The 25,905-nt window shown below is 42.3% G+C and overlaps 1 protein-coding gene across 12 annotated transcripts in view; it reads right to left on the bottom strand.

The window, feature by feature from the left end:
* The window catches only part of RBFOX1 (RNA binding fox-1 homolog 1), a 2,538,143-nt gene that overhangs the window by 191,728 nt on the left and 2,320,510 nt on the right, over positions 1 to 25,905 (bottom strand). The gene's annotated exons all lie outside the window — the stretch shown is intronic.

Genomic DNA, 25,905 nt, shown 5'->3' with positions numbered 1-25,905 from the left:
CCAAAATGGCCTTTGTTGGAACATGTTTCTCCTAAGGCCAGTATGCTTAGAATGTTGACTTTGCTATGCTCCTGTAAAGGGAAAAGAAATATCATTGGAAGAGGTTGTTTCTACTAAGTGTTTTTCCTTTTTTTAAAAAAGAGGACGTAGAGAAGATTCAGAAAATGAGAAAACAGGCAGTTGTCTAAAATTGAGCATACCTATTGGCAAACACACACACGAATAAATTAATAAAAATAGCAGTAACTCACACACAGAGAGAAATAAATTGACAAAAATAGCAATAATTCATACTTCATGGCACAGTGAAAGTACTTCTTTTCCCCCTTGTAACATTTCACTCATGTTATGTGATCTCAGCAAGCTGTGCAGTAACCTTAACTGCTTTACAGAGTAATTGGGACATGAAGGACCCCTTAAATTCAAATTTACTGATTCCTAGAGGCAAGTGTTCAAAAAAGATTTCTTTGCTCTTTATTTTTTTCACATAACCATGATAGTGTGTGCATATATGAATCTCTGTGTGTGCGCATGTGTCCAATCGTACGTTAGAGAGTATAACTCAGTCAACTAGCATGTCCTGATATTTCAATTGTGTTTAGTGTCCAAGCTAACCTACAAACTGTGATTAAAATGTCATAGATATATTTTAAAGGTACAATCTCATAATACAAGATTACTAATATACCGTATTATGTGTCATCCTGTATCATCCTAAAGCTCAGTACAAACTATGGATGCCAGTCTTTAAACACTTACTACAAAACATAGTGATTCCATGAGTCATGCCTTTAAGGTACTACAGAGATCATTAAAGACTGTGTTCAGTTGTAAGTGTTTATAGGACTTGGATCTAAGATTAAGATTAATTTGTCACAAAAGAAAAGAACCAGTTTTCATGGAACACAATTGCAAATTTCTTGGGAAAACATTAACTAAACACGAGTACATTGTTGTAATGGTGAGTATCAATCAAACAATGTTTTAAGCACTGAAAATGACTTGAGTACCCACCTGAAGAAAATGAAGCTTACCTACTGTAACTGGAGGTTCTTTGAGATGTGTGGTCCATATTTGTATTCCACATGTGGATAAGTACACATGCCATGCACCTGAGTCCCGAAATTCTTCAAAGCAGTGTCCATTGAGTCACACAGGTGCAGCAGTTTCCCTCATGTCCACTCAGAAATGCTCTGAGAGAGTATATGGCCTATCCATGCAACTATTCTGCTATGGCAATTAGAGATTTTCTAGTGCGTTTGGTTCTTTGGAAGTAGAACAAAAGGGCACATCTGTCACTGAAGAAGTGAAGTCTCTTGTATGTGGAAGCGGCATGGGGTTTTGGGAAAAATACTCAGAAGTGGACTGATTGATATGGAAGTCAGAAATAATCAATCTTGGGGAGGAATTTGGGGTGTAACCTAAGGGAGACCTTCTCTTTGTGGAATACTGTATACCATGGCTCCTAGATCACTGACTCTCCTGGCCAAAGTTACAGTTACTAACAATGTCACATTCATAGACAGGTGGGACATGGCAGATGTCACCATAGGCTTGAAGGCAGACCTGTGAGAGTTGACAGGACAACGGTAATGTCCCATTGAGGTGTAGGTTTAATGACCGGTGCAAAGGTCCTGATCAATCCCTTCATAAATCTAACAGTGATCAGGTGAGTAAAAACAGAACCTCTCTCGACTGGCAGGAGGAAGGCGCTAATCACTGCTAGGTGTACCTACAGACAATTAAGGGCCAGTCCTGAAGTCTTTAAAGAGAAGAAATAGTCTGGGATAATTGAAATGCTGACCACATGAGGCGGATGTTGGTGGCATTGTGCACAGGCTGCAAAGAACCGCCATGTAGCCTGGCAGCAGGCTCTAGTGGCATCTTTGCTACTTTGGTCAAGGATTTCCTGGACTGAGCAGAGCATAAGTGTTCTATGTCTGATGCCCATCTAAACACCAGGCCCTGAGGTGGAGTGAGCCTCATTAAGCACAAAGGCTATTCTCGTTGCTCCTTGTGACCACAAAATGTCCAAGAGCCAGTGTTGAGGATCCTGAAGCTCTTCCCGTGGGATCTGTAGATCATTAGCAACCCTTTGTGATAGCTCCTGATACTGACAGTAGTCATCTGGCAAAGAAAGTAATGATGGAGTAACGCCATCATCCAGAGATGTTGAGGAAGCCCCTGTTCGAACCAGGTTTGGCCCTTCCATCTTGTACACCAGTGGAACCAGCTGACAAGAGGAGGAGTGGTACAGTCCCTGAGAGGGATGCAGGTGCATTCCATAGAGTCCCAAGGGTCCCAGTAGGGCCAGAAGACAAGATTCATTGGTCTTGGTGGCCCCCAAGGGAATCAGCACAGCTCTTCCTGTGGAGTTCATATCCAGAGGGATGGTAAACATAGCCTCTTGACTATCTGTTGGTGCTCATGTCCCTACTATCACATCCAGGGGTGAAAGTAACTTTAAGAACTTACCGGTACACCGGAGTCCTGAGCAGGCGTGGCCTCAACTAGAAGAGGCATGCCCTCAACCAGAAGAGGGAGGGCCTTACAAGATTTAAAAGCCCTGGGGCTCCGGCTGCGGCCTTTAAATCACCCCAAGCTACCAGCTGCAGAGGTGGCTAGAAGCCCCGTGGCTCAGGGGCGAATTAAAGGGCCTGGGGCTCCGGCCGCCGTGAAGCTCCAGGCCCTTTAAATCACTGCAGAAGCCCTGCCGCCACTACCCTGGGGCTGCAGGGCTCAGGCTAGCATAGCGGGGAGCCCCAGGCCCTTTAAATTGCCTCCAGAGTCCTTCTGCTGCTGGGGTAGCAGTGGCGGGGCTTGGTGGGGATTTAAAGGGCCCAGTGCTCCTGCCACGGTGCTCCTGAGGTAGCGGTGGCAGGGCTCAGGCAGCGCTTTAAAGGGCCTGGGGTTCCCTGCAGCGGCTGGAGCCCCGGGCCCTTTAAATCACCACCGGAGAAACCGGTCCAGTCCGGCAAAGAGTACCAGCTCTTGCCAGTACGCCAGACCAGACTGGATCAGCTTACTTTTCATCTCTGATTGCATCTGATTCTGAGGATCGTAACATCGATACTGGGGTGCTACTGCACAATGGGTGGGGATGAAGCTGCTGCTGAGACATTGCTTAACGATTCTTCCTCCGGAGTAAAAATGTCTCTCAGGAGCTCATGGCCTGAAAGGAGTGGAGACTGAGGGTAGGGAAGGAATATATCCTTCAGTGTTACAAAGGCCTCTCTGTACAGGCCAGCCCAGGGTCTGGAGTATTACAGCAGAAACACCTGAAGGACCTGGCTTACTTATTGCAGTCGGTCATTCTTTGGATAAATGGGGCAGTACTGATGGTGCATTCAGACCTTCATTCATAGATGGGACTGGCAAACACCTATCTTTTTATATCAGTCCTGCCATCACCACTGGAACTGGCAGATCCCTCTTTTTTTAGGCTATGCCCTCTTGCCTGAGTGCCTTCAGTTGAGCCAGTTCCATGGGTTCCATATGAAACATCTCACCCGACCTGGACCTGGAGGAAATGTGTTTCTTATGGACAGTGCTCTTGAAGGAGTCTGTCCTTGTGTCCATAAGAGTGCCCTCAACTGTCACAGGGAGCCCTGTGTGAGTAGTAGCATGTGTATTTTAGCAAAGGCTCTGCTCCAAGGTTCATTCTTGGAGGGACACTGCTAGCTGGCTGAGGCTGATGTACAAGGGAGTCTCCTGGGTCTGAGCAGGGCCTCATAGCTTCCTCCATCAGGAACTTTTAAAGTCAGAGTTCTTGGGTCTCTCTAGTTCTGGGGCGGAAAGATCGACAAATACTGCACACTGCAGAGTTGTGTGCTTCATCCAGGCAGTATAGGCACTGTTGATGCTCGTCACTGATGGAGAAGTAACTAGTGCAGGAGATGCAATTCTTGAATCCTGGAACTCTGGGCATAGTTCCAGGACCAAGGCAGATTTCCCCCAAACATGCGAGGAATGGGAGGAGGTATTGCAGAGGGAAAACTATCCTATACCAACTTTATACTAACTATAATTATTAAACTAGACATACAAACTATTTACAATGGGTTTTACAGGTTATGCCTTGAAAGAGGACACGATTCCAACTCAGACCATGCGGCAGTAAGAAGGAACTGGAGAGGCGTCAACCTACACCGCTTCTTATACCTTTGGTCAAGAACACACGGAAAGCTACTGCGCACGTGCAGGTCAGTGGACACTGCTTTGAAGAATTTCCGGACTCGGGCAAAGGGGTGAAACATGCAGAGGGACCAGTATTCGAAGAACCAAAAAAATTTCCACTAACTTTTAGCCTGTTGCTGCTTTAATTACAAATGCTTCCAGAATTAAAAACTTATTCAAAAGCACAACATATTTCAGTAAACAAACATCATGGGACATTTAACACAAGTAAAGGTTTTGTTTAATTTCAATACAATCTGTTGCAGGAAATTCTCTGGTTTTTATGTTCCTCTCTCTCATTTAGTAGTTCAGCACAATATGAAAACATTTTTTTTTTTACCACTTACACTAAAGACTGGCACACAAAATATTAGTATTTCTCAAATTTGAAAAATATTCTGTGCAAGACTGCCAAAATGAAATTATGATGATTGTGTTCATATGTAGAGTCCAAGGGCCCAATCCTTTTTCCACAGGAGTCATACAGAGTTTATCCATTGATTTTGATCAAATTAATTTGGGGGCTGAGGGGAACTGAGTGTGGGGAGGAGAAAGGTCCCAATCCTGATTCTCAAAAGAGCTGTTTATATTAATGAAATATGTTGTGCCTTTGAAGTTGGAATTCTTAGAATTTGAGAGAGAAAGTGTATAAACAATAATTGACCAAACAGTGAAATACAGCCATCTCTAAAGTAAGACATGCAGCTATTTTATTTCACATAGCAACACCACAAAAATGTCTGGGACAGTAAGTAAAGACTAACATTAGCTCTTTGGGGCAAGGGCCACCTTTTTGTTACGTGTTTGCCTAGTACAAAAGGAGGTCCACGACTGGGGTTCCTACATGCGTCTGCAATACAAACAATAATAATGAGTCCAAGTGAATATGCAACGGAATTTACATAATTGTATTCTGCTAAAGAGAAAATTACTGTAATCTAACCTATTAACTTTCACACACCTTTATTATAAAGATACACAATTTCTCCTGTAGATTATTCAGTGTCAAAATTAATTCATCAGAACATTTAAACTAATTTGAGGTTTCTGAATTATATTTTTGGTAATAATGTTACCTTTAAATAGCAGTGCCATTGAAGTAACAATGATCTTTGTATTATTTTCTATATGATACACAAACACAAAGAGCAATACTTGCTTCTACCAGCATTTCTCTAACCTGGGTAGTTCTATATTTACTGATTTTCCCTTCTATTTTGTGAATGTCAGTGATAGCCTGAATCTGAACATTATCTTGCACATTCTTTTTTAAAGTGCTCTCGGTTTTGTTAACAGAAGCTCTCACTACAGATTCATCTGCAAACCCCGTAATTAGCACAAAAAAGCTTGGATCCTCTCTGTACAGCTAGGTGATCATGACTGCATTATATTCTTGTGCTGGCACATGTTTTCAAATCAAATATTTAGATACTATTCAGAAGCAGCTGGAACTTATGTGAATCCCTATTAAATTCAATAGCAGTTGACACCTTCTGATGCACTTTCCACAACAATAGCAAAAAGACAGCACAGAAAAAACTTGCCTTTCCTCTTCCTCTTCCATAAACCCAGTAGGCATATATTAATATTTTAAGAAGATCAAAGAGAAAAGAAAAAGACCAAAAATGTTCATTATAATGGAAAATGAAAACATACAAGAACACAGACTTCCCATGCTCACCTTTCAAAGGGCAAGGCTCATTGTGCCATTCATAGCCATTAAATGGTTTGGCATTTGTCAACCTGATTATGCCAAACAGTCAGGAGAGAAAATTAAAATGCCCTCAACGGCAAGCAGTTCCTCAGACTTGCTCTTCCATTGTCAGAGTTTTGTATAGTGTGCTTTGGGGGCCTGTTATTCGTGGTTTACCTCATGTTGGAGGCTGAGCTCATGGGGCAAGGTCTGGAGAGTTGAGGGTCTCCTGAAGTCTCTCCTCTCTGCCTCCAGGTGAGGCATTTTTGCTGAAAAATGTTCAGTGGGTTAGTATGGAGGCTGATTTAGTTAACACAATATAAAGCTGTAGCCTATTGCTTTAGGCAAAGAACTGTGTTTTTCTTGGCACTCAGTAGTATCAGTAACAATGTTTTCTTTTACAGTTTTGTCAACGGTTTAAGAGCTTACAGTAAAGCACAATGTAAGGAGAATACATTTTGTACCTCGTCTGTGTCATTGGTGTCCCATCCAGTAGAAGGGATCATAAATGATTAGGCAAGAAAAATCAGCATTACTTCTCAATAAACAGGTGATTGTACTGTAATAGATATGCTAGAGATCTGGCTAATGGTGCAGGTTTATAGGCACAAAAAGCATAAAAATTGTTGTTCCATTGTAGGTATGTGCTCACCCCAGCACCACCGCCAGAAAGCTTTTCCCTCAGTGGTACCTGTCAGGTCGCCTCTGGTACCCCCTGGAGTTGCACCCTCATAGTGCTGGTATATAGGGCCCTGCCATCCCACTGTCCACTCAGTTCCTTCTTGCCAGCTAACTTCAACAGTGAGGAAGATCGGTGGGGGTGGGGGTGGGGTTGGAATGGACATAATCAACATGTCTTGAAGAACAACATGTACAAGAAGTTAGTAACTGTTTTTTCTTCTTTGCTTGCTCATATCCATTCCAATGCAGACGACTTCCAAGCAGTTGTGCAGGTAGAGGGTTCGGAGTTCAGAAGCACACTGATTGTAGCATCGCTCAGCCAAACCCACCCCATCTCTAGCTTGCTGGGTGATGGCACAATGCAATGTGAACATGTGGACTGATGACCACGTCGCTACTCTACAGATGACCTGAATTGGAACCAGTGAATTGGAACCCAGCGATCTGTGATAATGGAGGCCACAACTGGTCCACAAACATAGGAGAAAACAGATCCATACGGTGTCCTGGTAGATTGTCCCCAAGTGTCCCATCAAAAGGGCTGCTTAGACCCTGTCAAGTGTCTCGGAGGGACAGTCACTGGGGCAGACAAGGGTTGGTTTGGAGGCCTTCTCTTTTAGCCTCTGTTCCTTCTCCTGCAGTACTCCTGTCTCTGCTGTGGTGGATAAAAAAGAGCCATTGGTTGAGGCTTGCAGTGCTTCGTGTTGCGGCTGGCATATGCAGCCCTAGGGATTTAAGGGTGGCTCTAGGGTCCTTTAAGATATGCAGCTTCAAGTCTGCTCCAAAAAGAGTGATTTGCCTTCACATAGAAGGTCCTGAATCGTCTGCTGGACCTCATAGGGCAACCCTGAAGATTGAAGACACAGCCTTTGCCTCATGATCACCACAGAAGCAATGGAGAGGGCTGCAGAGTCTGCTGCGTTCAGTGCTGCCTGAAGGGATGCCTTGGTCACTAATTTCCCTCCTCTACTAGGGCCAAGAACTCACTCTGGCCTCCTGCAGCACGAGCTCCCTGAATTTCACCATAGTACTCCAGGAGCTGAAATCATACCAGTCCAGGAGCGCTTGATGATCCTCAGCTGGAGGCTGCCTGTGGAGTAGACCTTTCTGCCAAAGAGGTTGAGGTTTTTGGCATCTTTAGGCTTGGGAATCATCCCCTCATGTCCCTGTCTCTCCCTTTTGTTCACCACTGAAGCAACCAAGGTGAGAGTGAGTCTACAAAAATTCATCCCCCTTGGAAGGACAAAGTACTTCTTCTCCATGCTCTTAGCAGTAAGTTGGAGGGATGCAGGAGTCTGCCATAGAGCATTTATAGGCTCCAGGATGGCATTGTTCAATGGCAGGGCCACCCGCAATGGCCCTAAGGCCACTAAAATATCCACCAGGGTGTGGGAGATTTGGAAATCTCTTCTGCCTGACCCAGGTTCTGGGCTACTTTGCTCAGAGGCTCTTTGTGCACCCTGTAATCGTCTTGGGTGGGGCGCCATAGCTGTTCCCGCCACTGCCTTGTCAGAAAAGGAGGAAGAAGCTGACTGTACCAACACAGGTTCCAGTACTTCTTGCTCTTCCCCAGATGGGTCTCAAGAGAGGGGGAGTCCTGTTGTTCGATACTGGGTATGGCACCAGGGGCCAATCCCCATTCTAACAGGGATGTCAGGGAGTTCTTGACACTGATATACTGGAGTAGGACCTTCTGGACTGAGGGCTCTGGATTGGCTGGAAAGGCCAGGTATTCCAGAATGGCCACTGCAGTGGCATTTGCCATTGTGCTGGCGGTAGCATGCCTCAGTTCATGTCAGCTGTAGAATGCCACCGATTAGAGCAGTGTCTGCTCCTGCATGAGGCACAGGACTCCACTTCCAAACGGGAGTCTGAGGAGTCATTCTCAGAGAGCAGGGCAGAATGGTACCCATTAGTACCAGAGAACAGTGTCAGGAGGGAGGAGATTGGTGCTGCGCCATCCTGGCTGGCTTGCTCTTCAACAGCACCTGTTTAGGTGCAACAGTGGTCCTTGTTTCTGGTGCTGCCACTGTTAATTCCCGAATGACTAGGTAGGTGGCACAGGGAGGGAGAGAAGGTCCCTTGCTGCCTCAAACATCTCCAGTGTTGATGGCAGTGCCACAGCTGTTGAATTCTGATGGCTCTTCTTTGGCGGGGAGTCCAATGATATCAGACCCAAAAGCTCCCTTCCTGGGGCCAGAGTCAACAGTGCCATTCACCCTGCTGGCGTGTAGGAGCAGCCTGGCATGGATTGCACTCTATCAGCGTCTTGGGGTTGAAGAATGCCCCAGTCAGTCTTTCTCTGCTGTTTCCTTGGCACTGGCGATAGGGAGTTCTGCTGAGAGTCCTGTGCCAGAGTTGACTTCCTGGGCGCCAAAGTGCTGTGCATGTTGGTGCTGGGAGTCCCTGGCCATCAGCACGGAATCCTTCCTTGGGGAGGAGGAATGGGGCTGTGCCTTCCTCAGAGACTTCTCTGGGGCACTTCTCACAGAAGTCAAAGTGCTCGTGCTGAGTCCCATGACTCAGCTGCAAAGGGGGATGGATTGCAGCCTCCAGAGGAGGAACTTAAGTCTGGTGTCCCTGTCCCTTTTTCTTCTGGATCGGAACCCGTGCAGATCCTGCACCGCTCTCACATGGGTCACTAACCGGCATTCATTTGTGGCATGACGCACATTGTTTGAACCCTTGGGACCAAGGCATACCTTGGTGCCCAGGGAAGGGATAGCCCTACAGAGCAGGGTTCACTACTGACTATGCTACTACTAATTAACTAACTAAACTTAACTCTACAGCAGGGGTGGGCAAACAATGGCCCGCGGGCTACATCCGGCCAATTTAATTCGGCCCTCGAGCTCTCACTGGGGAGCAGGGTCTGGGGCTTGCCCCAATCCAGAAAGAGAGAGGGATCGATGGCCGCTCTGTGCACATGCGGCAGCTCCGCACAGCTCCCAGAAGCAGCGGCATGTCCCCGCTCTGGATCCTATGTTTACAGGCAGCCAGGGGGCTCCGTGCACTACCCCCACAGCTCCCACTGGCCGAAAACCACAGTCAATAGGTTCTGCAGGTGCGACACCTTCGGACGGGGTAGTGGAGAGAGCTGCCTGGCTGAGCCTCCACGTAAGAGCCGGAGGGGGTATATGCTGCTGCTTCCAGGAGCTGCATGAGGTAAGCACCACCAGAAGCCTCTACCCCTGAGCTCCTCCCACACCCAAACCCCCGCCCCAGCCCCGATCCCCCTCCCACACTCCAAACCCCTCAGTCCCATCCTGGAGCACCCTCTTGTACCCCAAACCCCTCATACCCAGCCCCGCCCCAGAGTCTGCACCCCCAGCTGAAGACTTCACCACCACACCATATCCCCAACTCCCTGCCCCAGCCTGGAGCCCCGTCCTACACCCTGAACTCCTCGTTTCTGTCCCCACCCCAGAGCCTGCACCCCCAACCAGAGCCCTCACCCCCTCCCCATGCCCCAACCCCCTGCCCCAGCCCTGATCTCCCTCCCACACTCCAAACCCCTTGTCCCAGCATGGAGCACCCTCCTGTACCCCAAACCCCTCATACCCAGCCGTGCCTCAGAGTCTGCACCCCCAGCCAAAGACCTCACCACCATACCATGCCCCAACTCCCTTCCCCAGCCCTGAGCCCCCTCCTACATCCTGAACTCCTCATTTCTGTCCCCACCCCAGAGCCGGCACCTACAGCTAGAGCCGGCACCTACAGCTAGAGCCCTCACCCCTTCCAAGGCCACAACCCCAATTTTGTGAGCATTCATGGCCCACCATACAATTTCTATACCCAGATGTGGCCCTCAGGCCAAAATGTTTGCCCACCCCTGCTCTACAGGTAACCAGCCACAATTTTACAGAACCAGTCCACTGAGAGAAGATGCTTGCAGAAGCGCAAGAACAAACAGAAGTTCTAGCAACCGTCACGGGCAGTAAGAAGGAACTGAAGGAGCAGCAGGACCCTAGATACCGGCGCTATGAGGGCAAGACTCCAGGGGGCACTAGAGCCAAACCAACGTCTGCCCCTGAGAGAAAAACTTTCCGGCAACAGTGTTCAGGGCAAGCACACACCCACACTGGTGTGGACATGAGCTAGCACTCAAAGAAGGATGACCTTTATATACACTATATGAGATGTAGTAGGTAAATACAGTGAGTCAAATGCTGGTCTTAGCATGAGACCTAAGTTAGTGGGGAATCTCCATAGAGTCTTGGGGGGGAAAAATCCTCCTTTCACTCTACAGATCTACTTTATACCTGCTACAGCAGCCTGAGGGCTTCAGCAACCCTTATGGCTTCATGTGGTGGGGGATGAAAATGGCTGTAGTTGTGCAACAAACTCCTTCCCTGACCTGCTCTCAAAATGTTGTAAGTGACGGGGAGCACAGCTCTATGCCATCTTGGGGTGATAGGTTAGAATCTTAACCTACTCCTCCATTCAGTTTTTCTGTAGTTAGGACCACAGGTAGCCCAACAGAGGAGTGGACAAGATTTGCCCCAATGTCTGTACAATCCACTGGTGATTGTATTATACAGAGGATATGAGCTGTTATAGCCCCCATCTACAGAAGCTTCGTTCTTTAGCTCAAGCTGTAGCAGTTCACACTTTCAGCTGTAGAGGCCGTCAGTTCAATCTCCAGTGTACCAGCCAAGAAGGTGGCCATCACATCTGTAAATACTATTGTAGGGCATGTTCCTTTCTGAAGATGATCAAAGCTATATTAGGCCAAAAAGTAATTGCCATGTAACTCGCACTCTCAGAAAAAAAAACCCCAACAATTTATAAATTGGATTTATAAGAGGTTAGGAGGAGAAACCTCAAAGGAATAACTGTGATTTCAGGTTCATGGAAAAGGATGGGTACAGGAAAGAGAATTAAAGAAAATATATGGGAAATCAAGAGAGACAGGGGACAATTCAAGAGGTAGGAAGATACATAAAAGGAAATAAAGGAGCATGGTGACAGAAAAAAAAAGAAATGAAACAAAATGACACAGTGAAATAAAAGTGCAGCCCTGCAGAAAACCAAAACCAAAACCAAAAAGTGAGAAAGTGAAAAAAAAGGCAGTGACTGAAAGGGAAAAATATGCACAAAGCCTATGACAGAATAACAGAACAGAGGCATCGTATGTATGCAGTTCTTTTAAAATGCATGGGGAGGTGGATCAGATTTGTATCTCCTTAAAACACATTTCTGATGAGTTACTAAAGAAATGCAATGTATTTACCATGTAACAACATGGTAATCATACTGTAACTAAGTATTCAACATTTATCATGTAAAGCAAAAAGCATCTATTGTATATAACTATGCCTCATACCATGATTGCCAAGGTGAAGATACCCTTGTATCACTCTTTGTGAAGCTAATGACTCTGTACTCTATATTGTCCAAATAAATGGGTTTCATAAACAGAAGAGGGCTTTTTCTTTCCCCTTGAGAGAAGAACAATGCACACTTTTTGGCAGAAGTAGCCTATTTAAATGTTTATTTTAATAAACTAGTTCTTGCATGTGTAAAATATTAAATTCTTTTAGACAGGGTCTAGCAACCATATGAAACTTTAAAGCTGATGGTAAAGAAGAGGGAAAGTGTGGGCAGACCCAGGGCAGTGATGGTAAAATCAATTTCAGAGGTGCTGCTTTAAAAATAATTAAATATGTTACTTATCTGTATTATTCCTGTATTATATTGACTAATACCATTATTTTTGTACACAAAGGAATACAAAAATGGGTAATAAATTACTAAAGAACACTCTCCTTTCAGATCTGTTTATATCCACATTAAACATTGATCATTATAAATCCACGGGCGGATTAGAATCATTAATGCATTTGTCCCCCTTCCCTTCTACACTCTATAAAAGGTAGCTAATTTGTAATTACAGAACCAGCTATACATGGTTTCATTACTGAGGGCCAGATCCTATTGTTAGGGAGATTGGATGGATCTCCTGATTATATGTGGATCTTCAAATGAGAGCAGGGAAGCAGAAACCTACCCCAGACCTCCACCTCCTGCAGCACAGATCTCAACATGCAGACCGGGCTTTCCATATCAACACTATTTAAATACACTATTAATCCTCAACTAATAGCAAGTTTCATATCTAGAGGAAGATCAAGCACGTGCTGCTAGTTTAAAGGCATTTTGTTTCAGTAGCCATACACAGAACACCCCTGTACTTCTTTCTTCATCTGCAATTTCTACAAACTGTCACCCAAGCATTTTCAGGACTGCTGATCACTCTCAGCTCCTAATGAGTTTTCAAATAATGCCACATATCACAAAAAATCCAAATACTATGCAACATCTTTACTGGACCTCCCTTCCCTTACTCCCCAATCCAGTTCAGTACCAAACGAAACTACAGCATCTAGTTGGCACTAGAACACATGCCAGTGAAATGACGAGTTTGTTCTCTACTTACTTTTGTTTGTGACATCACCTATGATCTCCCATATCACTGCTAAACTGTGGCATATAACACACTGCTGGAAATTTGTGGGTGGATCTATTCCTGAGGTCAGCCAGGAAGTGCCTTTATGTCAACTGACTTTTGCCTTACTAGTATTGCTGGAGAGGTAAAGGAAAATGGTTGAATTAAATGACTCTCCCTAGCTGATCACAGGAAACGACATGTCAGCCAAGGAAAAACAGTAAGGGAGCCATACATAGGTTGGACATATAAATAGTGCTATGAAAGGAAATGAGAAAGAGAGCAAGCGAGTGTGCGTCTCTCTCTCTCTCACACACACAGAGAGACCTATTGGTGGTTCTCTACTGTCAGTAGCTCTTGTCAGGCCTGACATAGTTCAGCTAACACACTTTTGTCATAATCTGTCTCTAAAAGGTGTCATGTATGGTATCATATACAAAGTGATAACATGCTGGTTCTGCAAATCATTAAATGATGTATGTACAATAGATATAGATATGTGCTGCAAACGTCTTCTTAACATGTATTTGGCAAGCAGTTCCTAAGCAAAGCCTGTTCCAGACAAAGGAATGTGGTTCCACCTAATTGAATGCGTCTCTGATATAAATTAGGCAAGGTATGGCCAAATGCAAAGAAAAGCACATTTATAGGCAAGGTGATCAGGAGAGCAAGTGGGGAAAGGTTACTATATAATCTCGATGGGGATGGAGACCACATCCCAAGAAAGCCCTCCTTTCTCTTGAAGAAAGGTCAATGAATTTTATGGCATCCCCCTCCCAGCAGGAGAGAGAAGCTAGGCCTGGGCTTACTTTTCAAAGAACATATTTCAAAGGTTTACTGGGCTATAAAGACAGGATCTGAATGTCAAGCGATTAGCAACTGAATCAACTGATTGTATACAATATTACAGTAATATAGACGTGGTATAGAGTGAGGTTTTGATGAAAGCCTGTGACACACTGGTAATTAATATAATTGTGAAATGTGTGCATTAACATTACATGAGGAATTGTGAATACTCACTGATATTATACTTTAACATCTGTGACCAAACACAGGGAAAAACAGTTCTTTCTCACGCAGGAGGGAAGGTAGCTATCTACCTGTCGCCCATGTAAATTAAGCATTATGGAATCAAAATGATGGAAGCCTCATTTATGTATGAATCAGGAGGAGGATGGGAAATCAACAGGAAGGGAAAATCAGCAGGAGGCCCTTCTGTCTCTTGTAACAGGGTTGATGAACTTTTGGAGATTGAAGCAGAAATATAAAGCCATTTTGGTATCCATCACTTGGGGGATACAAGGAGCCAGAGCTCTTGGAATCACAGAACACTGGATCTTTCAACCAAAGGTCCATCTAGCCCAGTATCCTGTCTACCGACAATGGCCTTTATTCCTTATACTTGGTATCACTTAATTCTATGTCCTTTTGTTAAATAACCTTTTTTACTTTTACTATTCACTAATTCAGTGCTGTGACCGTAGTAAGTGTATTTGTCAAAAAACGGTTAAATTAATGAGCCGCTGTGTATTATCTCTTTAAAGGAGCAACAATCTTAACTTCTGTGCATATTCACCAGGGGACCTGGACACTACATTAAGACATCTCTGGGGAATTTGGGAGCTGGGGGCTCACTGGTTTTTACCTGGAAGATAAGGTTTGGACTGGCAGAGTTTGCTTCCAAGGCAGACAAGCTAGTGTGCTGGAGAGCTGTCACCCACCTTAACGCTCACCTGCTAAGACTGAGAGGGATAACATGGTAACACTCAATTCTGGAAACCTCAGCAGATTGGCATGGGGGAAAAGGATGAAAAAGGAGGGGACAGATGGCTGTTGTGGTAGAGGGAAATTGGAGGTGTAACTAAGTGAAAAGGCATTTTAAAATGCTGTACAGGGGAAAAAGTTGTAACATATCATAAGATAAGCCACTAAACCAACCTTTCCCCCACCCATCTGTAGCCATGTAGAGGAGTAACCACAGTTTGCTGTGCAACCCTGGGCAAAGGATTTCAAGTTAACAGAAATCAAGCATAAAGAGCTGGGATGGAGAAGTGGTCATCTTTAGGAAATTGTTATCTCCCCAGCTTTTGGCTACAGGTCTATTAGGTTTCATTTAATGATTGGTCCCTTGACTTACTGACCTTTCTGTTGAATGACTGGCCTCTCACATAGCAAGGATCAGGGATGTTCCAGGGTTTACCTGGCCTAAAAGGCCACACATATTATCCTCTGAATCCATTACACAAAGCACTATTGCATCTCAGATTACATTGTAAGTGTTGCCATGAAAAACTGTCCACTTCTGATAAAATTGTGAACAAACGGCTACCACTTGCATGACCATTATGGGGGGGGGAGCATCATTAGCTGAGTCTCATGGGTTACTCCTATACACAGTGAAAATGGGAGTTAATTTTCACCTCCCACCAAAAAAAAAGATAAGGATCAATTTTAATTAATGTCATACTGTGAAGAAGAGATGCAGAAGGTCAAATACAATTTAAAGTAGTAATTAGCTATTTCACTGTTACAAAGTCCCCTTTGACATTTATGCTTTGTTTATTCAGCAGAATATAGTACTCAAATGTTTTTTCTTGAGACATCAGAACCCTACACATGGCAAAGCATTTGGATGCCACAGATACTTCGACTGCAGAGAGAGGAAAAAGTCAGTGAAATATGAAAAGAATTGGGAATGGGCAGAGAAGAATATAAGGAGCAAAGAGATTTGAAATCAAGTATTGTTAACTCTTCCACTACTGAGCGAGGGAACCACCTGAAATTGTTTAACTGTTTGATTTTATTTGGGAGATCAGAAAAGATGCTGTGTTGACAAGAGAAGAGGGAGTCAGAAATAACTTTTTCAGGATGAAGAGGAGTTAGAAACTATGTCCCTGTCTGATAGGCAAAAAGAGTTCACTTAACATGATTGAGAAGTCGTCATAACATAACATGTTTTAGATCATTTTGAGCGGGTAACATCAACCACAACACTGATTTAAAAGTTTCATCTGCATCATAACGAGCATTAAGAGGATTTTCCAGTCATGTTAAGCTAATTTGATTGAGATAACACAATTAAAGGAAGCAGCCTCTTTGTCCATCGAGACATAGTATAATCGATAAAGCCAGCCCCTCACTTATTTTGGGCATTAGCATCACTAATGCGGTACTGTCAACCACAAACATTAAAAAAATCAGAAGTTTGACTTTAAAACTCACAATATTTTAAGAATTATAAATCTGGGGTCTTTTTATTCATCTTCTGGTTTTAAGCACATTTTCAATCTTTTTTTCACACCAGAAGTGGTAGACATTTACTGAGAGGGAGTGGATAAAACCAGAGACTTGTGTGTAATCAAAGTGATACAAAAGTTTGGGCACTAAGAGAATACTAAATATGGTGAGGCTTGTGACAATATCACAAAAGCTGATAATAATGCTGTTACATAGCCGCTTGCTGGTCCCCAAAAATCCACTGACATATGACAAATCAAAGTGCTGAGTAGAGGCAAAGCCAAATCACTATTTCAGCAGGCCCAGCAAAGACTGGGTATTGCAATTTTGGGCAACTGCACCTATATTCTGCTTTGGTGGTCCAGCAAGGGCACCCATTCTCTCTGTCTTCCAGTGCCCTGCTCATCACCTTTCTTGTGCAGACACACCTCTCTCTCTCTCTCTCTCTCTCTCTCTCTCTCTCTCTCTCTCTCTCAGCCAGGGTATTTCCAGACTGCACAGAATCATGGCTACACTGTGAATACCCCAACAAGACAAACTGCCTAAACAAGCCTATTTTACCATCTCCTCAGAGATTATAAACAATATAATTGCCACAGAGAAGTTACCAGACAGCCCATTTATTCTTAAAATGAATGCACTACAGAGAAAACATAGTAAACATAATATAAGTGCCTACATGCATATAATTTTCTTACCAGAGATCATCCTTTGACTCCAACAAGGGCTCTGGCAGGTGAACAGTCATTCAAACTCCACCAAGGGGGTTTTCTGTGGTCACAAGTTCATAACAGCTGTTAGCTTAGACCAATCTCATCCATGAACCTGAGAGTCACTCTTTTATACAGTTTGGGCCTCTGATCCAGTCCTTATGTAACAGGTGATCAGTAGATGTGGGTTTCTCCTTGAGGTGCAGCTTAAAAAAGGATGGGTCTGGAAGCGGGTAATTTGCATTCTCTTCCTCCCAGGTATTTCCTAGGGAATCCACTCAACTAAAAGTTCCGTCTTTTCTGGTCCATTGTTTTGAGAGATCTCTGAAGGTCATAACATTTCACAGGATTGACATTATTTCTGACACCCCCTTAAGGAACAATCCCACAATAATACATAAATATTAGCATCTTTAATACAAAGAACTAAGATAATGAAACAATTCAACAAGGTTTGTCCAGGATATGGCAGGAAACCGTCATATCTGTCACAATGGAATCCTCTGACTAGGGAATATAGGAAAAGGTGTAAGGCTGCATGGCGTTGCAGAAGGCACAGTCAATTTAAAGCCTTTCTTTGGCTTTTACAATTACTAGTGAGCTGTTAAAAGTATTATACATTTTGGTTCACTAAGAGCTTGATCCTGACTTCCTGACACAGGCAAAATCTCCAATGGCACCACTGAGATTTTTGCCTGCATAAAAACTTCAGACTGAGCCCCCAAAGGGCAGGGAGGTTTGTTTTTGTTTTTTCCAAAAGTCTGCTGTTGTCAAACTTGTAAGGATGTAACTGTATAATGTGCTGACACATCCAGTCCCACAAGTGAGTGAGATATTACTGCTATTCTTTAGCATAAGCAAGGAAATATACATGAGGGCTTAGTTACAAAGTTTGCAAACAGTATTCTCAGCAAGGAAGCTCCTCAGAAGTAATAAATAATATGATCCCAAGCTGTTACAGTGGCTTCCCATATTAGCATGATATTATGTTATCCATTTGTGATGGCAGTTTTGATCTCTCCACTGTTCCGTACGTGTGGATTTTGACTACTTTGCTTGGTTTTTTGGGTGAAAATGTTTGGAGGGTTGTAACAGGCATGCTTCAGAATATTTTGTTTAAGCTGAAGTTGGGAGTGGATAGAATACATAATATGATTCAACCAGCCCACCCTGCTGGTACAACAGCCAGAGTCAGCAGGATATGATTCAGATGAAATAAACATTGTTGTAACATCTCTCAAAGAATTATCATGTATCTAGCATGCTATTGGCTAAGATGTCTGGATATGGACAACAAAATGTGGAATTGATATAGCAATGCGAAAATGATATTTTGCCTAAACTTAGCATACACTGATAGTAGACATAAAATAATTCAATACATTTTTCAGTCACTGGGAAATCAGATCTGTAAGATGCAGCTTCATTCTAGAAGCCCACGTGTTCACATATCATGTAGAATTATTTTTTCCGCATGGGGAAGCACAGTCCTCTGAATAGCCCTTTTTGGACAAGCAATAGACAGTTACCTTCTGCTCCATGTGTCTTCCAAATAGAGAGTAAGCCACTATTGTCTTGCTTTTAACTATGTCCATCTGAAGCCCACAAGAGGGGGCATGAACTCAGAACCTATGTTCAAGATCTGCTGCCAATAAAATAGTGGGCTAGCATCAGAAGCACAAGCAGAATATCCATCCAGTGAAAAGCTGGTCCAGCCTCAAACTACAAACATACTCTTGTAGCTCAGAGGGAAGCGCTGGGTGACTTCTAAAAAGCTGCGTATCCTTTCCTTCTTCGAATGGTCTTTTAATGCAGTCAGCCCCAAGAATAATGCATGCAGGCAAAGCTGCAAACTGAAGGAATAGATTACAGGCCCAATTTTCCCTTAATATCTCTTCTTCCATGACACTCTGGTCCACTGTAAGAACATAAAAAATCTGCCTCACAGAGGTACCAATGGGCACCCCCAACTCAAGCAGCAGATTGCTTTCTAGTGAATAGGGAATGGAGCCTCCCAGAAAGGGGGGTGAGATGGATGCCCTGAAGAGATGAACAGACAAAGAAGAAGCAAACAACACATTACACTCCCCCTCCCCACCCCGAAGAAATAAAACACCCCACAGAAAAAACATACCTGTTTAATTTGTTCATTTATCTGTATTTAGCTAAAGCAATACCACAGAAGGTTTATGTTGCCCATAATTTTAAAAAACACAATATGAAACCCATCACCAAACCAAAACACTATAGATCCCTGACATCTCTGCTGCCACAAATCAGCAAAACATACTGTGATTTAAATCACTCTCTCTCCACCTCTCACATTCACCCCAAGAGATCCTTAGCTTTCCAAATTCCTGCTCCAACAGATAGGCTTTGCAATGTGCCTGGAAGATCAACAAGTTGGGACTATTTAAGACAAAGAGGGGGAATGAAACCTCTAAAGTTTGGAAACAACTGATCCAGACAGATCTCTAAGCATAGCACAAAGCTTACTAACTGAAGGTACAAACTATATGAATTGCTTTACCCACCAATAAAATACAGCTACCTCTAGGGTGAAACAGGGTAAGTATAACAGCAAACATACAGTACATCAGTTTAGGTCAGAAGGGAAAAATACCATATTCAACTGAAACAGCAGGAATTTAGGTAGCCAAAAATGCAATTACCTAAGTTGAAATCTGGCCACAGCACTGAGGTTAATGTTCTCTCTCTTTGTGAAAAGTGCCATGTCATCTTTAATGATCACAGGAGGTCAGGACCTCTGTATTACATCTCATCTGAAAACTCCAACAGCACAGTATCCCCTAATATCACGCTGAGTATTGATTCTGAGAACTGCTGCAGAGGGAATAGTGCCATGCACTGAATCACCAACACTGCTTCCTGACGCACCTTCATTTTCCCTAGAGGTCTCCTATCTAAGTACAAATGTGATCAAACGCTACTTAGCTTGTGAAATCTGATGAAATCACAGCCCAAGGTAAAATGGTTATAGAATGACACCTTGGTTTCACTAATGCAAAACCAAATTAATTTTGCAGCACTGTGTTTCTCTCTCTCTCTCTCTCTCTCACACACACACACACGCACAGACACACAAACACCTTCACGCTTACCTGGCTATGGTATATATTTCTACTGAGACATTCCATATATTTAGAATGGGAAATATTGCAGAATTCCAGTAAACATAACACATTTCAGCAGCAAATGATTTTACTGCTGTCCATTGGCAGAATTAGATACAGATTATGCCCTTAGATAACTCCCACCGAAGGCAATCCAAGCCATGCAAATGAACCCACAAGCAGTTTGGCCCAACAAATATGACTTGTAGAGTGTGATTCACCTCTCCAAGAATATAATTTGTTTGCCCATATAAACAAAGCAAAAAATATGGCTTGGGTGGCTAACCTGAGCCTCCACCAGCATTGCAACATCCACACTACTCTTTTTAACATGCTTACATGAGCTGTAGTTGCCCTGGCCTGGGAGGCTTGCCAAGTTGAAGTGTAGATATGCACTCCGGTAGCTGTCTTCCTCTGGTTGAACTGCAGCCTTTTATCCTAGCTGTGGTTAATCAGGCAGTTAGTCACAGCTAGTCAGGTAAAGGACCCATCTATTAACCCCTTCCTGGCTGCTACAGCATGGAGTCTATATACCCCCTCATATGGGAAAATACACTTTTTGGCCCAATCCTGTGACCCTTAGTCCCAATAGGACTATGTTCACTTAATAAGGACAATTTGCATGAATGATCACTCCAGGATTAGGCTCCCTGAAATGATTTAAACTTCTGAATTACAAAGTGGAAATTTAAGCAAGAAGCCAGAAAGACCTGACCAGCCCCTGTTTAGGAATGTGTGTCTGCAAAATTTGCTAATTTTCTCTTGCTCAGGGAATTATTATTTCTTTGCTAACAAGGAATCTGAGATGAGAACCAAGAGGGATTTCCACTGTGCTAAGCCTTACTGGCAACCAGGAAAAAACAAACTCACTCCTCAGAATTATAACTATGTTTAAGAAAACATCCCTGCCTGACAAGGCAGGTCTGATCAACTCATCAACAAGGACAATTTCAAAGCTGCCAAAACTAGTTCAGGAGTCTGCTAAAAAATCAGGAGCAACCAGTGAAGGAAAATAACCAGTGCATTACCATGTGGGTTTTCTGACTGAAACTCCAAGAAGACAAAAGTATAAGGAGGTGGAGCACAATACTTTGGGACTAAAAAATGCAGGAGCAAAAGGAGAGAAGGAAAGGATCCATTAATGTAAAACTCATGGCAAAAGACGACTGTATTTTTATAAAAGAAAAAACATTTATGCTCTGAGTGTAGTATTTGTCTGAATCTAAACGATACAGGAAATGTTACATATCTCCTAAGGCAGGAGTCACTGATAACCTGCACCTTATGTAGTCACTTCCACCATTCTGGCTTGATGGCATTTTATACTCACTTTGCAACTGGAATAAATGACTCCACAAGGTGCAGGGCAACAGTAAATAAAGCCCCTGGAGTTTATTCATTAATGGACCAATCCTTCAAACCTAGGGTATGTCTACACTACCCGCCAGATCAGCGGGTAGTGATTGATCTATCGGGGATCGATGTATCACGTCTAGACGAAACGCGATACATCAATCCCTGAATGCACTCCCCATCGACTCCGGAACTCCACCAGGGCACGAAGGCGGAAGCGGAGTCGACGGGGGAGAGGCGGCCGTCGATCCCACACTGTGAGGACGCGAAGTAAGTCAATCTAAGGCAATCTAACATACGTGACTTCAGCTACGCTATTCTCGTGATAGAAGGCATTTCTTTTCAGTATTTTCAAAAATCCCCACGGAATCTTTCTGATATTTTATGAACATTGTTTTCAGTTGTAATATTCATTTTTCATTACACTAACATAATTCTTTTACATTTACAGTTGGATCGACAGCCTTAAATACACACAGTTGTGCATATTGATTAGAATTATTCCTAGCATTAAAAATGCTTGCTTCTCTCCAAAAGCTGTTTTACTAAACCTCCTATTTTTATCCATTTAGAACTCCTTTGTGAATAGTCAGCCTAGTCAATTTTTCAAAAAATGTCTCATGTCATATTGTATATTAAACAACTGAACATCTGGTAGCTACCTAAAAATATCTGAAAGCGACCAACCAAACACTCCAGTGGACAACCAGATTACTCCTGAAATTTAGAAAGTCTGGAAATTCACTACCCCAACATTTTGCTGGTAGCTAAGGCATCTTTTCCTTCAGATGTGAACATCACTTTGAGTTACAATGCTGACATAGTAGTATTAATTTGTAATGTTCCATTTTCTGATTAAAAACAATATGTACTATTAGACACCAATCCGCAAAATGCATACAGGTGGATCCTAAAGCCCTCACAAACCCCAGGGAATTCACTGCGGTTCTCCCTGGGTGCAACATTCCCACAGCATGTATCTTTTTGCATGATGTTTATGCTGTGTTCACAAATATGATGGAAAGCCATAAAGTGCTAACAATTTATAAGGTAGATCATAACAGTTTATAGAAGCTGATACCCATAATCAATTTGAACAAAAGATTTGATTGGAAATTTGTGGGAGATTTTTAGCAGTTAAGTAATGTTGAGGCTCAGCTGAATAGTGGAGACCCTTAGAGGATTCAGTTTTTGTAAATCTTTATTTGTACTATCTCAAGTATAAAATGCCAAATGTTGTCAATTGACTACAGTTTTGACTTTGTTTACATATTGTTGGATGATATTGCTTTTTACAAGTTTCTAAATTAAATCCGAATTACATTAAAAAGATAGTGTAGGCAACAAACCAGCTTAGATACGGCTTAAGGATGGCTTACATTTCCAAATAAATCTTTTCCATCTCTAATTTCTAATATCCTATGTAAGTGCAACAAGACAAGTCACATTAAATAGCATATGTATTAAGTATTAAATAGGGCGAGATTTGCCACTCTTAAAAAGTAACAATGATTACAATATAATTAAGTTCATCTTTGTCCATGGAGGTATTGTGCCAACAACTTTCACTGTTACATTACATTTTGAACAGGGATTTCAGAAAAAATGAGGTAGCTCTTCAAAAAAATTAAGTCAAAGTCAAGGAAATTAAAATATTCACGCTCAATAAAGTGGAATCTGGAAATTAGCAGGACTAAGAAGACTAGGAAAAACAGATAGCCTAAGACATAAATGAAATAACATTTCTATTATTGTGTCAGAAGGAGAAAACTTGCAAATGAATAACTGCATCTGCTGGAACACCATGGATTCAAGGGAGAAATTGAGGAAGATAAGGCCACTGAAGACAAACTAAATGATTTCTTTTCATCACTTTTTTCCACAGAAGACATTGAGGAAATACCTACTCCAGTTCGGTGTTCTTTCCTACTAAAAACAATGAGATTGTCAGACTGAGGTGATAATAAATGAGGCAGTCAAACACACTTAAAAAGCAACGGGTCACCAGGGGTGAAATCTTGGCCCCATTGATGTCAATAGGAGTTTTTCCAGGGACTTCAATACAGCCAAGATTTCATCCTAGGACTGAACTGTATAAATCCAGGAATTTCAAAGAAACAAACATGAAGAGATTGAGCTGGGTGTCATTGTGATCAGCCCAATGTGTAGTAGTGATCAAAACAGCAAACAAAATGGTATGCTATTTAATTAATGGGATCGAAATAAAAGAAGACATTATACTACCACACAAACAGCTTAGTGAAGAAGTGAATAAAAGGTCATGTTACAGAGGTATATAAGTTAATTAATGGACTAGAGAAAGTAAATAGGAAGCTCCTACTTAATTTTTCCCATAATATAAGAAAAAGCAGGTGTTTAATGAAATTCAAAGTTACCCAATTGAAAACTATAACAGGAAACATTTATTACACAAACCCTAAAACTGGAATTAAGTATCACAATATCTTTGAGTCCAGAGGTTTAGTATGATTCCCAAAAGAACTAGACATTAATGAGAACATCCACAGGTATAATAAATGGGACAACCTTTTTTTTGTTAGGAAAGGATATAGCTCCTAATACTTTGGGTCACAAGGTGGCTTCTTATTGAGGAGATTGGGAAGAAAGTTCTCATATGAGTAGGTTTTCATAATTGTCCATGACACTGTATTTTCTGTATTCTGGAGAAGCCTCTAATATTGGTGAATGTCAGAAAGAATACAGCAGTGAACTAGGTAGACCACTGGCCTGCTGTGTTATTGCAAGTCCTCTGTTCCTGTACATAGTGTATAGAATGTATTATGCATTGTGCATTCTCATTCTAAATGTTATTATTTTCCATTCTCAATTATATTTATGTAATGGTAGAAGTAACATGGCAAGGTGCTTAAATACCCTCAGAACAACCCATTGATTTGTCACTGCGTAATGCTTGGAGGCATAGAGAAAGGGCATCAGTGGCACATTTTTAGAGTATCTCTGCTGGATGATGCACAGAGAAGCATTTGTTTTAATTTCTGAGTGAGACATTTTCTCATCTTCTTACAAACAGGAGAAGTATAGCAGCATTAGCTATTATGGAAGGATAAAATGTTTTGATTTTATTTGGGAGATCAGAAAAGATGCTGTGTTGACAAGGGAAGAGGGATTCAGAAATAACTTTTTCAGGATGAAGAGGTGTTAGAAACTATGTCCCTGTCTGATAGGCAAAGACAGTTCACTTAACATGATTGAAAAGTCCTCATAACATAACATGTTTTAGATCATTTTGAGCAGGTAACACCAACCACAACAATGATTTAAAAGTTTCACCTGCATCATAATGAGCATTAAGAGGATTTTCCAATCATGTTAAGCTAATTTGATTGAGATAACACAATTAAAGGAAGCAGCCTCTTTGTCTTTAAAGGAAGCAGCCTCTTTTGTTTTAATTTCTGAGTGAGACATTTTCTCATCTTCTTACAACCAGGGGAAGTGTAGCAACATTAGCTATTATGGAAGGATAAAATGTTTTGAGCAGAAATAGTTAAAGGAACTGCGCCCTTCACAAAAAAATGTTGTGGAAAAAGTCCAAGCCTTCTATCTCAGATTCAAGGGACAGCCCTCAACCAGGACCTTAATAAACCAATGTTATAATGTTTAGATTTCAGCCAATATTTTCAAAAGTGAATAGTGATTTTGAGAGTCTCAGTTCTTGGTTGTTCGACTTGGGAGACACTTTTAAAGTGTCTGATTTTCAGAGGCTGGAAGCTCAGCATTAAATACTGGTCACTCCTTTACTTAGCTCTCTTACTCTCTTATATATTAGTTTAAAAAAAAACAGTTGTCAAGAATGACAGAAATTTGAAAAAAAAATTCAGTTCTTAATATTTCCACAAATAGACACCAATTTTTATGAAACTATTCACAATTTAAAATTGTTCTATGGAGATTTTATGTTAACATCTAAGCCTAACATTTATTTGCATACTACTAATTGGAATAGTCCCGATTTGTAATTTGCTGTTTGTACCCATTGGGTGGCAAAGTCACATGATCTTGTCTCAGTTCCATTATTTGATGATTTCCAAACCCACAGAAAGCTTTCAAGATGGCTGAACAAGCACTTCTGTTGCAGATACTCATGATGAATATTCATATTTGCACAAGTATTTGCGACACTATCCCTTTTCTGAAAATTCTTGAGAATAAAGTTTTATTCAAACAAACCTTTGTGAAAAGTGAATAAGAAGGGGTCATGAATATCAGCAAAACAATTTCACCGTTTTCTTTCAAATGAATGTTGTGCCCAGCTCTAAACAGGTTAAATCGTATACAACCATTTAAATATTTGTACTTCATATATAATTTTGCATGTTTGGATATTCATAACGGAAAAGAATTTTGAAAACAAGTAGCACCAGATAGATACTACTCCACCCGCTGGCTTGATGAGAGGCACCACAAGTGGAAGAATAATACCCTCAAGGT

The sequence above is a fragment of the Gopherus evgoodei genome, chromosome 10, assembly GCF_007399415.2.
Source record: "Gopherus evgoodei ecotype Sinaloan lineage chromosome 10, rGopEvg1_v1.p, whole genome shotgun sequence".
Lineage (NCBI taxonomy): Eukaryota > Metazoa > Chordata > Testudines > Testudinidae > Gopherus > Gopherus evgoodei.
This window is presented reverse-complemented; position numbering and strand designations above follow the sequence as displayed.